The sequence below is a fragment of the Pseudopipra pipra genome, chromosome 5 (genome assembly GCF_036250125.1).
Source record: "Pseudopipra pipra isolate bDixPip1 chromosome 5, bDixPip1.hap1, whole genome shotgun sequence".
Classification (NCBI taxonomy): domain Eukaryota; kingdom Metazoa; phylum Chordata; class Aves; order Passeriformes; family Pipridae; genus Pseudopipra; species Pseudopipra pipra.
The window spans coordinates 28611888-28625816 of NC_087553.1; the positions used below are offsets into that span (position 1 = coordinate 28611888).

The 13929-nt window shown below is 40.1% G+C and overlaps 1 protein-coding gene across 8 annotated transcripts in view; it reads left to right on the plus strand.

Moving 5' to 3' along the window:
* ANKS1B (ankyrin repeat and sterile alpha motif domain containing 1B) overlaps nt 1-13929 on the plus strand; it is a 420219-nt gene that overhangs the window by 321264 nt on the left and 85026 nt on the right. Inside the window, exon 1 of one of the 8 annotated variants that reach the window (XM_064655368.1) lies at nt 10868-11019. The exons of the other annotated variants lie outside the window; for them this stretch is intronic. The gene's annotated coding sequence lies outside the window, so the exon portion shown is untranslated. Of the gene's footprint in view, nt 1-10867; nt 11020-13929 lie in introns of those variants that run through there. 8 annotated transcript variants of the gene reach the window in all.

Consider the following 13929-nt stretch of genomic DNA (forward strand, 5'->3'; position numbering starts at 1 on the left):
AGTAGTATTTAAGCTGTCTAACACTGATCCAGTCTTTCCATAAGATTCAGGAACTTCTTTTTCAGGGAAACGTCTTACTGGCAGTTCATTCTCAGTGGAAGATTGTCTTCCTTTCTTATCTCAAAACCATCCTTCCTTGGAGAAACATAACAGCAATTACTTCACTGATCTGAAGAATTATTTTTCTCAGCAGTCTTGCCTGGAGAATAAGAACATCAAATATTTCCTGTGATTGCCTTTGTTTATCCAAACCTGATAAACCATAGTATTTCCATGAAAATGAATCATCCAGTTTCTCGTTCTAACTGAATTACTTCCTTCCTGGAAAGGAATTCTTCCGCTTCCTGAAGACCACCCCAGCCCCAGCCTGGGCTTCTTGCTCTTGGCAAGTCTTTGCTCAGAGCTTAGAGTCAGGCCATGTTAGCTTAAGAGCTAATTTAAAGTATTCCTTACTGACCACACATTTCTCAGTAAGACAGAATCCTATTCTAATGCTGTCATCCTTTTCTTTATTTCTTTTTTACTCGATGCAATAGATATGCAACTGTAAATATGCTTGTATGTCACTGAAATCCAAAAGGCTATTTTATTTGGTTATAGATTTGGGGCTTTTTTGCATGTTTGGAAACAGGCTTATCTAGAGAAATGTGTGAAGTCTGCCACTAGACAGTACTGTAATACAGGTACCAAAGAATAAAGGGAAAGGTGGAAAAGGAATTTAATTTTTGTCCTGGAATATGAAAATTATGGAGTAGCAAATCAGTTTTTCAAGTTTGAAAGATTACTAGGTTTCCATTCTTCTAAAAGAGGTAAGGAAATATACTTTATTATATACTTTTAAAACATCCACAAAAATTAGTTTTTCATATGAGAACTCTAATTCTGGAAACCAGCTATTATAGTTAGGTCTGAACATATCAGTGGCAGAAGTTAACCTAAGTTTTCACCTAATAATAGATATGATATTTCATTCCAGTAATCAGCTGCTGCTAACACAGGGAAGAGAAAATTTAGAGATGTTGATTTATCTACTGTTGATTATGCAACATTGGATAACAAAAAATAATTACAGATAATGCAACAGTTTTTGTTTTTATAAAACGGTATACAAAAATAGTAAAGCTGAATTAATTTCTACAATATCCCAAGAGAGCAGTAACTTCTGAAGAAAAGCTAAAAGGAAAATAAGCAGTTTTGCAGGAACAAGTTATTTTCACCTTAATTGTCTACCAAAAACAGATTGAGCATCTTTACAGAGCCATTAGCATATTTTCCACTCTATTTTTATCCAGGAAGACTCTGTTCCTCTCTAGTTCAGACTTAAGTGTTTTGCTTTTGAATAATTTTATAGTTGTGGTAGGTTGCTCCAGTGGCATGGCCCACTTGCTTTAATCACTATACTACATTCCAGAGTGGTAAGGAGTAATTTTATTCTGTTCTGTAATTCCATCATCCTTCATTTGCTGAGATATGCAGCAAATGGATGTGGAAAAAATGCGAGGTATCATGAGAAAGATAAAAAAATAGTTCCAAATTTAAAAGTATTAAAAATTATTGCAAATTAATAACTTCTATTTGAACTCAGTATGTTTATTTAAGATTGTCTTTTTTTTAAGTTATTTTAGCAGAAGAAAATGTATTATTAAAATTAATTTCATATCATAATTGGCTTTAATAATTTGTCCTCTAAAATATGTCATTTCTTTGATAGAACGTGGTGCTTTACTTGAGCAAATACCTGTTGATAAATCCGTTATTTAAATGTTGCAAAAGATTATACACATTATGTTTATTTATCAACAAAAAACCTGCCTATATCAATAGTAAACAGCTTGATTTCATGCGCCAGATTGGAAAACAACTTTAAAATGCTTATTATGCCAGAGCTACCTTTTCTGACACCCTGAAAGCTCTAATTTCATTATCACCACCTGCCATTGCTATTATAGATTCATAGATGAAGATGAAAATTGTAACCAGTGAATCTTCCCTTATTCTAATGAAAAAATAACTATCAAAATTATGCACAACCAAAGGAAAAAAAATAATCAGGATTTCTCTCTGGCGTGCCCAGGTTCTGCCGATTACAAAAAAAAAAGGTATCCATTCAGGAACAGGCTCAAACTTGCTGGTATTTTGCCCCATTCTGCCTGAAACAACATGAAAGCAACAGAAGGGATGAGAAAAACTTGTACAAAAGGAACTCAAAGCCTTTTGACTGCTGTAGGTGAGGCTGTATTGAATCTCAAAGGTGAGGGTAGACTTCAGGCTTTTGGACCAAAAAATCTCTCAGGCTAAACATTCCAGAAAGATGGATTGCCAAAGAGTTACATTTTTCTGTGCTTATACTTGGGAGTTTGCAGTCTGTTATGTGTTCATGTCATTAATATAGATACTGGTAACATTAAAAACTGGCATAAAACAGGTGAATCAAGCTAAGTCATGCAGCCAGCTAAACTATGATACTTTATCATCTGGCAGAATTTTGGTTACAAAAATCTGAATTGACCTGGCTGGGCTGCCCTGCTTATGGCTCCTTACAGGCTGTCAATTGAATTTTCTAAGAACTCTACCCTCTGATATATCCATTTTCCCCACCACAATTGGATGAATAGAGAATTATGTCACATCTTCATTTACTAACAGATTTTTGTCATTGAGACCCCTTCTACATTCCTACTGCCATATGCACCATGGAGTGCTGATGTAATGCGGGAATTCATAAAGACTATCAGACATTCAGGTTAATTAACAGTTTATTAACAGCCCTTCTGGCCTTTGCAGTTAATACTTTGCCAAATTCAAGAAATAATTTGAATAGGTAATTATGAATGCTATTTAAAAACAATGAATTGAAGCATCTACAAGATTTTACCTTGACAAAAATGTGATTGCTAAAATTGCCACTGACTAATACATAGAAGGAACAAGCAGCATTTAAAAGGAAAAAAGTGCATTCCCATTGTCCACAAAAATTCATTAGAAATAAAGAAATTTGGAGGGTCTCCAAAGAAAGGAATATGAAATGGAAGAGAGAAAAAAGTAATTTCTTAGAAATCTTTTTTAATGGATGAAAATATGCACCATCCAATGTCAGTTGTCAGGAACCGGGCTTTGCAGCAGGCTGGGGTGATTATCTCACCACAATGCATATTACAAGACTGGGGACTAAGTAGTCATTGTCATGCACAATTCAGTATTTATAACAGTTTAGATTTGATTACTACCGCCTTGAAAAAGTTGTTATTTACAAACCGAAATGTATTCTGTCATAGTCTGGCTTTCCAGTCTGCTTTTCATTCACTCATGCCCATAAATCACCATTTTCTGTTAATATTATATAAGGTTACACTAACATCCTTAATGTAACAGTATTTGAAGCCAACCATTTATGAAAATGAATGGTTTGCATACGTAGTGGTAAATGTCTGAAGTACCCAGAGGGTGGTTAAAATACAGTGTAATTGTATACAATACAAAGGTGTAGATCAGTTTCCTATTTTTGTTGCCTTTTAACAAAAGCCATAGATTATTGCAGCTGCAGAGTTGCTTGGTCTTGGGATGACCTCTAGGGGTCACCTGATACTTTCTCTTATAAAGCACAGGGTTTATGTCATTATTTCTAAATCACCCCAAGAAATTAAAGACTTCTTGAGTGGTTTTTCACTTTAAGCTAATGATGCTCTGGTTTGTATATGAACTCTTATTTGTTCAAATCTTTTACAGTCTTTCCTAATGTGTAACCTAAATTTTCCCCTCTGAATATTAAATGAGTTCCTCGGTCTTCTTTGATTAATCCAAAAGATGGCCTACTTTTTGACATGCCTTTAATTATTTGTAGACAGTTCCTGTTATGTCATTTTCCTCCGGATGGCGGGATTGCTTAACTCTATAACCCCCTCTATAATAGATGGTGTTTGGAAAACTACAGTCTACCCAGCTGGCTTGGCCAGCACATCCTTTTAAATACTGTGTCCCTAGACAATTCTCTGATCTTTAATCAGTGTTGAGTACTGCATAGCCATCTTGCTCAGTATTTGGGTTGTGCTTTTCCAGAGTGAATGAAAAGTTACATCTAAGCCTGAAGGGAACCCTACAAACAAGGAGGAGGAAAAGGCCAACTTAAGGGGAAAATTAAGAGTGATGTTAAGAGGGGCAGCAGCCACGAGAGTCCTGAAATTCTCTCCCCTGTGTCAGTCAAGTGTGACTACAGAACAGCAAGAGCTGATGTTGTTCTAATGAGCTCAGGAGAAGTGTGTACATTGTTTCCCTTCTTGCATAGAAGTGTTCCTGTGATGGGAGGCAGGTTTCTTAGATTCTCCTTGCCATAAGTTGGCATATGGCATGACATTCCAGTATCTTCATACAGAAAAATAACACATTTCTCTCTGCTGCAGTAGTTTGAAATATTAACATAGGATGAATTTATATTTGATTCTGGGGAGAGAATTAAAGGTCATTGTACCTTTGCTTTGCATTTGCTATGTAGCAATCCCGTCTGCCCCTAAAAGATAGGAATTTACTGAATCCTTAATGTGGTTTTGTATTTATACAATGTATGTTTTGTCTTTGATTACTTCCTAAAATTGTATAGATTTTTTTCCTGAAAATAATAAAAATAGTTTTCATTCAATGAGTATTCTATAACTTTAGAAGGTCTTTTAACTGATTCGTGTCAAGAAAAGGAAATCAGAAAATATTTAGTGGAGAAAATATTCTGGAAAAGTTTTCAGAAGAGTCTGAACATATACTATGTCCATATTTTTGGTCATAAACAGACATTTGTTTTGAATTTTCAGTCAAAACAAAATAGTAGCATTGTAGTTTAAATGGCTATTCCATTCATTTTCATGTGGGATCATTATTCATACCCATATTTCATAATAGTCTACAGTCTACTGATTCCTCTGATTTACCATGGTACTTATTCAGAAGGAATCTTGTACTATAGTGAAAGACCTTGAGGGATTCTACTCTTCCGGGGAAACATAGAAACCTTAATTATAGATCCTGTGAGAAAGTCACTGATTTGGAAAGATAGTAATTTTTTTTTAAAATTGGAATAAAAAAAGTTATTAATACAGAATACTCCATTTTGTTTTACTTATTCAGAACATACAATTCAAGAAAGAAAGGCTTTGACTAGATTTCCAGATGATAATTCAGTAGTTTTAATGGAACACGTTAATTATGAAGAAATTACATCTACCAATAAAGTAAACAGCATAGTAAAGATACTGTGTATCTTTTGATTCTCTTCTGACTTTTTTTTCTGATCACTCTACTTTATAATCTGTCTGTCAATTTGCTACTAATACAGTGAGAAATTTTACACCGAACAGTCTTAGAAATAGAATGTTTCTGTCTAATATTTGAATAGTGCAAATATATTATGGCCACCATTACAACACCATAACTATTTGCAGCATGGCCTTTGACAGCAATGGCAATATTCAGTATTTAGATTTTTTAAAAAACATGTATATGCATCTTACAGTGCCACTAAATATGCATTTGCAGCCATATATTTAGTGTTTGATTACATTCTGCATGCATATGTATGCATTTCTAAAGTCAAGGAAAATTTATTTTCTTTTGGAAGCTCATCATCTCATGGTGGTTTTGGACTAACTATACTATCCAGCTCAAAATTATTTTTCTCAACTAGCCTTCTCTCTCTAGCTCTCTGGGAAGCATTTATTCCTTCCTCTCTGACTTACAAGTATTAAAAATAGTACATTTTCTGGAAAAGTATTAGAACAAAACAGCTTCTATGATTTTATGCTTTCCTTTTCCACATGAAGATCAAGCGGCTGAGCCAGGTGTCTCCTTACTTCACTTCAATACTTCATTATTCCTTCCTTTCTCCCAGTAAAAACATGCATACTAACATTCACACACATCCCCTTTGTGGGTCCATGGTTAATTTTCTAATTACTAGGAAACAAATATACAATTCTGAGGTAATATTCCGCTTTATACATTTCTTAGTCAAGAGTAAGAGCAGATTTTCACTACTTTTCATTGCTTTGCTTTCTGACCATACATTAGATTTTATCTGTTCACTCACCTCTCTATTTTGTTTTCTAGTTAGTTAAAGGGAGAATAACCATTGTGGTCACAAGAATAAAATGGATCTGTGTACTTTTCCTAAATTTGTTTCTTTTCATCAACCTACTTGAAACCAGATTATACTTCATAAGAATAGTTGATATGGAAAATGCAAGATGCTTCAAACTAGATTCTATAGGCTTCTAGAAACTACTTTTTTTTTTTTTTTTTTTTTTTTTTTTTTGCATCAATTAAGGTTGCAATGGGGTCCTTTTAGGGAAATTAAAAAAAAAAAACAACCTGAAAGCCTCAAACCTGTACTACCTCAAGAACTCCCTTGTGCTGTCTTTTGCTCTCAGAGAAACTGTCTTTACAAATATTCCATGTTTATAAGCACCACCACCGTTAGAAATTGATCAGATAATTTTTGACACCTTTTTCAAAGACAGGTTAAGATGATATGGAGTTACTCCATTAATTTGGCACTCAGGTACCAGCTAGTTCTCAGCAAGCAAGACCAGATGTTGTGTGAGCCTGTACGGACAAAACCTCTCTATTTGTACATTCAGTTGATTTTCAGATATTAAATTTCTTCTTTGACTGATGCTTAATTTCTTTATAGACCCATGAGATTGTCCTGGAGGAAAAAAAAAAAAAAAGACGAAGAGCATAATCCCTGTTTGCCAATGAGAATTCCTCCCTAAACCCCAGCACATCACAGCAGAGACTCTAGTGGTTTCAGAAGATAGCTCCAGTTATCTCTTTGGCTATGAGTCCTACAATGACTGCATCCCACACAACTTTATTTGGACTTTTTCTTTCCAAAGAGACTGTATAGTCCAAATTTATCAGCTTCTTTGAACTTCTCTCCAACATGGAACAATTTTAAGAATAAAAATCAAAATAAGTTCTGATTTTTTTCTGAAAAATGGCCATTTCAGCTTTTAATTATGAGATTGGAATTAAAAGAAATGTGTAAAGACAACTCTGGTTGTAGTACAATATCCAGATTTCTTTCTAGTCCTTAACTTTTCTTCCTCCAGGATATTTAAGCTATCAGAAGTGTTTTTCCTATAAACAAGATCCCATCCTCTGAGTGCTGACCCCGAGCTGAAAATAAAGCCAGCTTGCAGGACTGGCGTAAATTCCCCATGAGATTTCCCCGCTTAAACCAGCATTCTGTTAGCCTTCTGTGTTCAAAAAATGACAACTTTCTTTCTCTTCCTCACTTTAAAGTCCCTGCTTCTTACCCAAGCCAACACAGCTGCTTCATCTATCTTCAGTTAGTGTATTCCCTTTCTCCTGATTTGCTGCAGCACTGGTGGAAGTGTTACACTCACTGTTGAGTTATATATCATGAGAATTACATAAATAGATTTTACCAAGTGCATAGTCTTTCATTGTGTGCTTGACTTTAAGGGACTGTGCATCGTACATAATTCCAATAACAGACTTCTGTGATTCTTGTTTGCAGCTCTCCCTCTCCCCATGTCCTTTCTCACCTGTATATTTCCCCCTTAAGCAGCTATTGGGACATTTTGACAAGTATAATTTACTAATAGAATTTTCTAATTTTTTTTGTTTATCTATTGGATTCACATTATGATTTTGCTTGCTCAGCAAATATACATAAACAATTATTTTACCTCAATATCTGAATATTATTATGTTAATGTGTACCTCTAATAACCTAGTGTATAAAGTCAATCTGCTCACTCCCTATTCAGAAAATTCAAAATCAACATATTTGGCTCTGAGAAAACATTGTAAAATCAGTCCAGTTAAATATTTTAAGTCATTTTATCTTGCTTCTTAATGAAGATCACTTCTTTACTTGAAAACACGAATTAATTTTATCTTGCTTAGACTTTCTAGATCCCTTGATAGAGTATAAACCAGTAAGGGTATGGATATCAGGAAAACAGTTCAAATTAGCAAATACTTCTTTCTAACAAAAAGGAGTCAAGTTATTATAACATAGACCTTTACAGCAGTATTGAAAGAAAAAAAAAGACAGTGTGCAGGTGCAGGCATGTCTCACCACTGATGCAGCCATGACACCTACTCAGCTGTAGGTGGTCAGACCTTAGAGAAAGTGCTGAAAAGGAATCCAGGCAAGAAGGTCTTGAATCCAGGCAAGAAGAACGGGAAATGTACCTCATGCTAAAATCATGCAGATCTTCCCTGTCAAAACAGTACAACAATCTGGGTTCACATTTACCCCCTCACCAAACTTCTAAATTTCTAAAACTGCCCTTTCTTTCACCATCGTGCTAGAAACTTTCATCCTTTCCTAGGACTTGCTAGTTGTTACATACTTGCTTCCTTCATGGAGAGCTGCTATAGTCTGCAATATGTTACAATCAATGGAAGTAATGAAGTTTATGGCAGGTATAGAAAGCAGCTGGCACATCTACAATGCTCTGCCATCATCACATCGGCCTCACGCTGACAGCCTTAACTTGTTCCTCCTCTGGCTTAGCAATCCATTAAATTATTGCTCCTATCTCAGAAAGTTGTTAATGGATCACATCCCACCTATACTAAAGATCTGATTTCAGTTTACAAACGCAGATCACAAAATCCAGGAGAAAGGGAGCTGGAACTATGCTAAAAGTCTTGTTAGTTGCAAGGATAGAGATGTGGAGATCCAAGGTATTGGAAAAATTTAGACAAATCCATAAACATCATTCAGCATTCTAAAGAATTTCAAAGCATCTGCTTTGAAAAGACCTGTTCATGTCAGAACAAAAGTGAAACTGACAATTTAGATATAAAATTTTAAACTGCATTGACATGTTTTGAAAAGATAAAAACAACATTTTGAAACGGTCATTTTCATATTTACACCCTCGGTCTTTGGAATTCTATTCAGGAAATGTTGCTAAATGTTTATGTTTTCTTCTGATTCAGGATGAAACTAAACTTTTGTATTCTGTTCAGTCCTTCTCCATATGGGCTACATCAAATCTATATAAACACCAGACTGCGTCTATAAGATTTTATTGGAAAAATGGAGCTCTGCAAAGAAGCAGAGAGTATTCAGTTAAAATCAAAATAACTTTCCAGATCTCATTCTAAGATGTGCTTTTGAACCAATGCTTAGCATTCCCCAACGTTATTTTGGCAGGACTAATTAGCTAAAATCAGTTATGATATAGAGAACTGTTATCTCTAGGAGTTTGCTAGAATGATTGCTACTTTAATCATTCCTTTCAACTCTCAACTCAACAGTTGATTTTAGTGATTCATAGGAAAATGTTACTGCCTTTACTCACACACGTGCTAGTGTATTCGAAGTCAGCACTATTTTGTGGTTGAGTCAGTCCAATTGAGCTGTTGCACGTCGCTGAGCTTGGTGGCTTATGTGCATGTTATCGACGCTGTTTATAACCAAGAGAACTATTTATATATATGATAGTTTACACCTTGAAAGATTTGCTTTTGAAAAAATGCAGCTTAGCACTAGTTTGAGACCTAATTAATGCTCTGAGGGACATCCACTCAGAGCCTCAAATGGGATTTATTTTGGTGCTCAAATCCATCTATGATTAAAGTTCTATATAAGCACATGCAGTTGGGCATGCCAAACAAAAGGGCTAGTGAATTAGGTTTCTACATTTAATCAGCGTGAGGTCTCTGAGAAGCTTGAGTATGAACTTGTATGTGTGCCTGGAAAGTTTGCCTTGCTGGTGTGCTGGGTCTGCAGCTACTACATCATCCATCTGTGTTCTTCCTCTTGCAGAGCCTGAAAATGACAGTGAATTTTAGCAGTGTGACTTGTCTGTGTAAAACTGTGCCTAGAGAGAAAGACTGAGTTTTTTCTTTCTCTCATTTATTAAAGATTTTATTTCACAGATGATGGAAAGCCTCCATAGGCAGGATCAGGGCCTGAGGCACCTGCCTGACTGGTGTCTTGGATAGGTCTGCCAGGAATGGGCTGGAGAAATGGAGCCGGTGTCAGTAACCACATCCTCCCCATCACTTCACCTGCTGTAACTGAGTAAAATTTTTTGTCTTAGTAAAATGTTTCTTCCAGCCTCAGCCGGCTGAGCTTGTCAGATAATGTGCTCAGCCATCAAGTGTGTAACTTCCTCAGGGAAACCGAGATAAGAGCTGCCATGGGGAACTGAAAGTGCAACTCTGTCCTCTGACATTTTGTAAACTTAAATTATAGGGGCGTTATCTTTTGTATTGTGTTTCACTTATTAGACTGCGCGGGTGCTGCTTAATGGATGCAGTTACCGAAGTAAACAATCCCGTGGGATGCTTATTTGTTCGTATTAACGCAGGAATTCGAGATCGGATGAAATTTATGTAGACGCTCGTGTTAGGGGAAAAAAAAAAAGAAGTGGTTCTGCCGAGGGAGCAAAGGAAGGCGTTCTCCAGCCGGCGGCGGGGACGAAGTTTCGCCGGCGGCTCCCACGGCCCTCGAGCCGCCCCGACTCTGCGCCCCGGCCCCCGGCAGGCCCGGGGCAGCGGCGCCCTGCGGAGTGCCCCGCCCGCGCGGGTGGGCGCGGGGGAGAGGCAGGGCCCGTATCCATATATCCATAGTAACGGCGGGGGCCGGGGGAGGCGCCGCGGCAGCTCCCGCCCGCCGCAGCCCGCGCGGCGCCGGCACCGCACCGAGCCGCGGTGAGCGCGCGCGCGCGCCCCCGTCCTGCTCCGCCCCTCCCCCCCGCGGGCAGCGCGGCCCGGAGCGCGCGCGCGCGCGTCCCCGCGGAAGGCGGGAGGGGGACCGGGGGACCAGCGGGGGCGCGCGCGCGGCGGCGGCTGGACGGGGAGGGCGGCGGGGGCTCCGGTGTGCGCGGCTCCGCGGCGCTCTCCCTGCCTGACTCACCGCGGGGCGCGGGGAAGATGCTCAGCGCGGAGGGGTAGCGGCTGCGGAGCAGACGTCGGGGCCCCCCCTCTCCCCTCTCTCCCCGCCCCCGCCGAGCTCGGCAGCTCAGCCCGCCGCCGCCGCTCTAGGTGAGACCGGGGGGCAGGGGAGGGCTGGGCGAGCACGGGGGGCCGGGCACGGGGCCACCGGGCACCGCCCCCGCCCCGCCGCGCAGCCCGGAGGCGTGGGGGGCAGGAGCCAGGGACCCGGCGGGCCACCCCCGGCGAAGGGAAGAGCCGGGAGCGGACCCCGGGGGACGGGCGGGCGGGAGCCGGCGGCGCCTGCGGTTGCCGCGTTCGCAGGATTATGTCAACCCGCGCCTCGCCGGTGCCGCTGGGGCGAGTGTCGGCGGCAGCTCCCGCCCGGCGGCGCTGCGGGGCGCCGCGCTCCCGGGCGGGCGGGGGGCGGCCGCGGGGCAGCGGGGGGCGGCGGGGCTGCCGGAGTTTGAGCCGCCGGAGGGAGCCGGTGCTGGGGGCTGGTGAGTTCTCACCGGGCCGTCGTGGCCGGGGGAGCGGGGTGCCCCGGGCAGCCCTGCCCGCCCCAGTGTGCTCCCTCCGAGCCGTGCGGACCGGTGATTAATGCGGGGGGCGGTAGGCGCGCACCTCGTGTACCGCACGGGAGAGCGGCAGCGCGGCCCGCAGAGCCCGCAGCTGTCTGGGGGGCTGTGTCCGTGTGTGCGCTGCACACCTCTGTTTGCTTGGGTCTGGGAACTTGGCCGTGGTGTGCCGTGGTCCGAAACTTGCCGGGCGAGGTCTTGGCTTCACGGCACCGCTGGTTGTCCGCTCGGTTATTTCAGGAATGCTAGTTGGGCGAAGTGCTACGGTTGTTAAAAAAAAAAAAAAAAAATTAAAAAAAAGGGATGAAAAGTAGAAGCGAGTAGAGATCAGAATGATGGTTTGTGCTTCAGCATCTCAGAAAAGGTTCACGTTTGAAAAATATATCGTACAATAACGAACAGTTATTGTACCTTACGGCAAGAAGGCAGCATTGGTATTCGGAGAGAAGCAAACGATAACTGAGAATTTAATCTGGAATTCGGTTTGCTGCACACGTGCAGTAACAGTTTTCCTGAGCATTTTTAGCATGTGGACTGATGCATGTTGCCATGTGCCTCGCAAAATTCCTTTAGCTCTGTGAGCAGTGGCAGTGTCTGCCCATACCCACAAAATCAAGGTGTGCTCCGTACCATTCTTAACAGCAGCTGTATTAGTGAGGAATGCTACAGTGTGTCCATCTGTGACAGGATTACCGATAGAACGCATTTTACTGGTTCCTTAAAGAACGTTTTAACTTGTTCCGTTAATGAGACACAGAATAGTGTTATAGTAGACCCTGGCATGATGGATAGTAACTTTTCATTTGAATGCACTTTAAGAACCAATTTGTGTCCTCTTCTGTATATGCCAAAATATAAAATATAGTCACCTCCTAGAAAAAGCCTCAGTGGAAGGTTGCCATGTGACTTTTTCCCCCCCCCCCCCCGAATAAATATGATTACAAGTTGTAAGCACTCCTGTAGAGCTGATACTTGTTTGCTGAGTACAAAACCTTGATCCTGTGGTGTGTAATTACAATAATGAATTAAACCTCCATTCTGATGGCATCTTAAATTCGGTGGCCCTCTGAAAAAAATGGAGAGTAAGTGATTTTAGCACATGAATTTTGATCTGTTGACACTTGCTCACTAAGAGATTTGTTCTTTTTGATATGTCTATATAACTTATACAAGCTGCAGTTGTGCTGCCACTCCCATACTCTCTTCACCTTACACACCTGAGAAGTTCCATTTAAAGAATTTGTGCAAATGGTTGACAGATAAGAATTGGAAGAACTTGCTGATATATTCAAAGTAAGCTCTGCTTTCTGTACTATTGGTGAGCGCCTTTATAATTTTTTTTTTCCAGAGAAAGGAGAATGTGATAGTCAGGAAGAGATAAATTTTTCCAGTAAGAAGGCAAATTAAAATGTACTATACATACTCATTCCACTTGGAAGACATTTAAGTGCAGTACCCCAAAATTAATTCAGAAAGCTGAGAGCCTGATGCTTTTTCTCTTAGCATTTTTCTTGGGTGGGGACGAGGGGAGAATGACACCTCTAATTGGAGTTAAAAAGGGAGGGTAGAGGATGTGGAAATTTGGAACAGAACTGTTGATGAAGCTGCCATCAAAGGCAGCTGCACTGAAGTAAGAACCTAAAGCAAATTGGCTCTAGGTAAAAGTTTTGCTACTGAGGAACTTAAGGAGGGAGCGGTGACCCAGGTCAGTCATGATTTGATTTACATTCCAGGAGGAAGACATTTTAGTGTTGGAGGAATCAGAATTCTGTGTTGGAAATGCTCATTTTAATTTATTTCCATCAGTTGGGAGGGTGCAGATTTTACTTTGTTTTAACTGGCATTTTGTTAAGGATCTTTGTATTTATTTGTTACATGTTAGTAATAGGCATAATGAATAATATTCTTCACAAATAGTAAACTCCCACCTTGCTTTGGGCAGACTGAGAAACTGTCAAGCCTTGGACTTAAGCTCTCTTGGCTCTTGATCCTGAGACCTGCTCTGCATGCAGACTGCAAGTTAAAGCAGAGATGAGTGAATGGCATCGTTCTGGGTCCAAGCTTATTCGTTTGCCAAATACAAATCATGACTAGATTTTTTTCCTGATGATCCTATTATCACAATGCTTTGCTTATTAAATGTTGAAAATTTGTACTAGTCATCCAAATCAACAGTCATTATGATGAACTGACTAGCTTTTACTCTGAGAGATGTGATTTGGTATTGTTTTTGCATTTGGAAACATGTTGGCTTATACTATTTCACATTTTCAATGTTGTCTTCACAGTTATATGACCTGTAAGCTTATTTTTAAGAAATCACAGTCAAATTCTGGAGAATAACACCTTTAGACAATTATACCATCCTGGCATTCTTTACAATCCAATGCAATTTTTTCCTTTGTGTAGGCAATAACACAGGGCTGCTTGTATTTGATCTTTT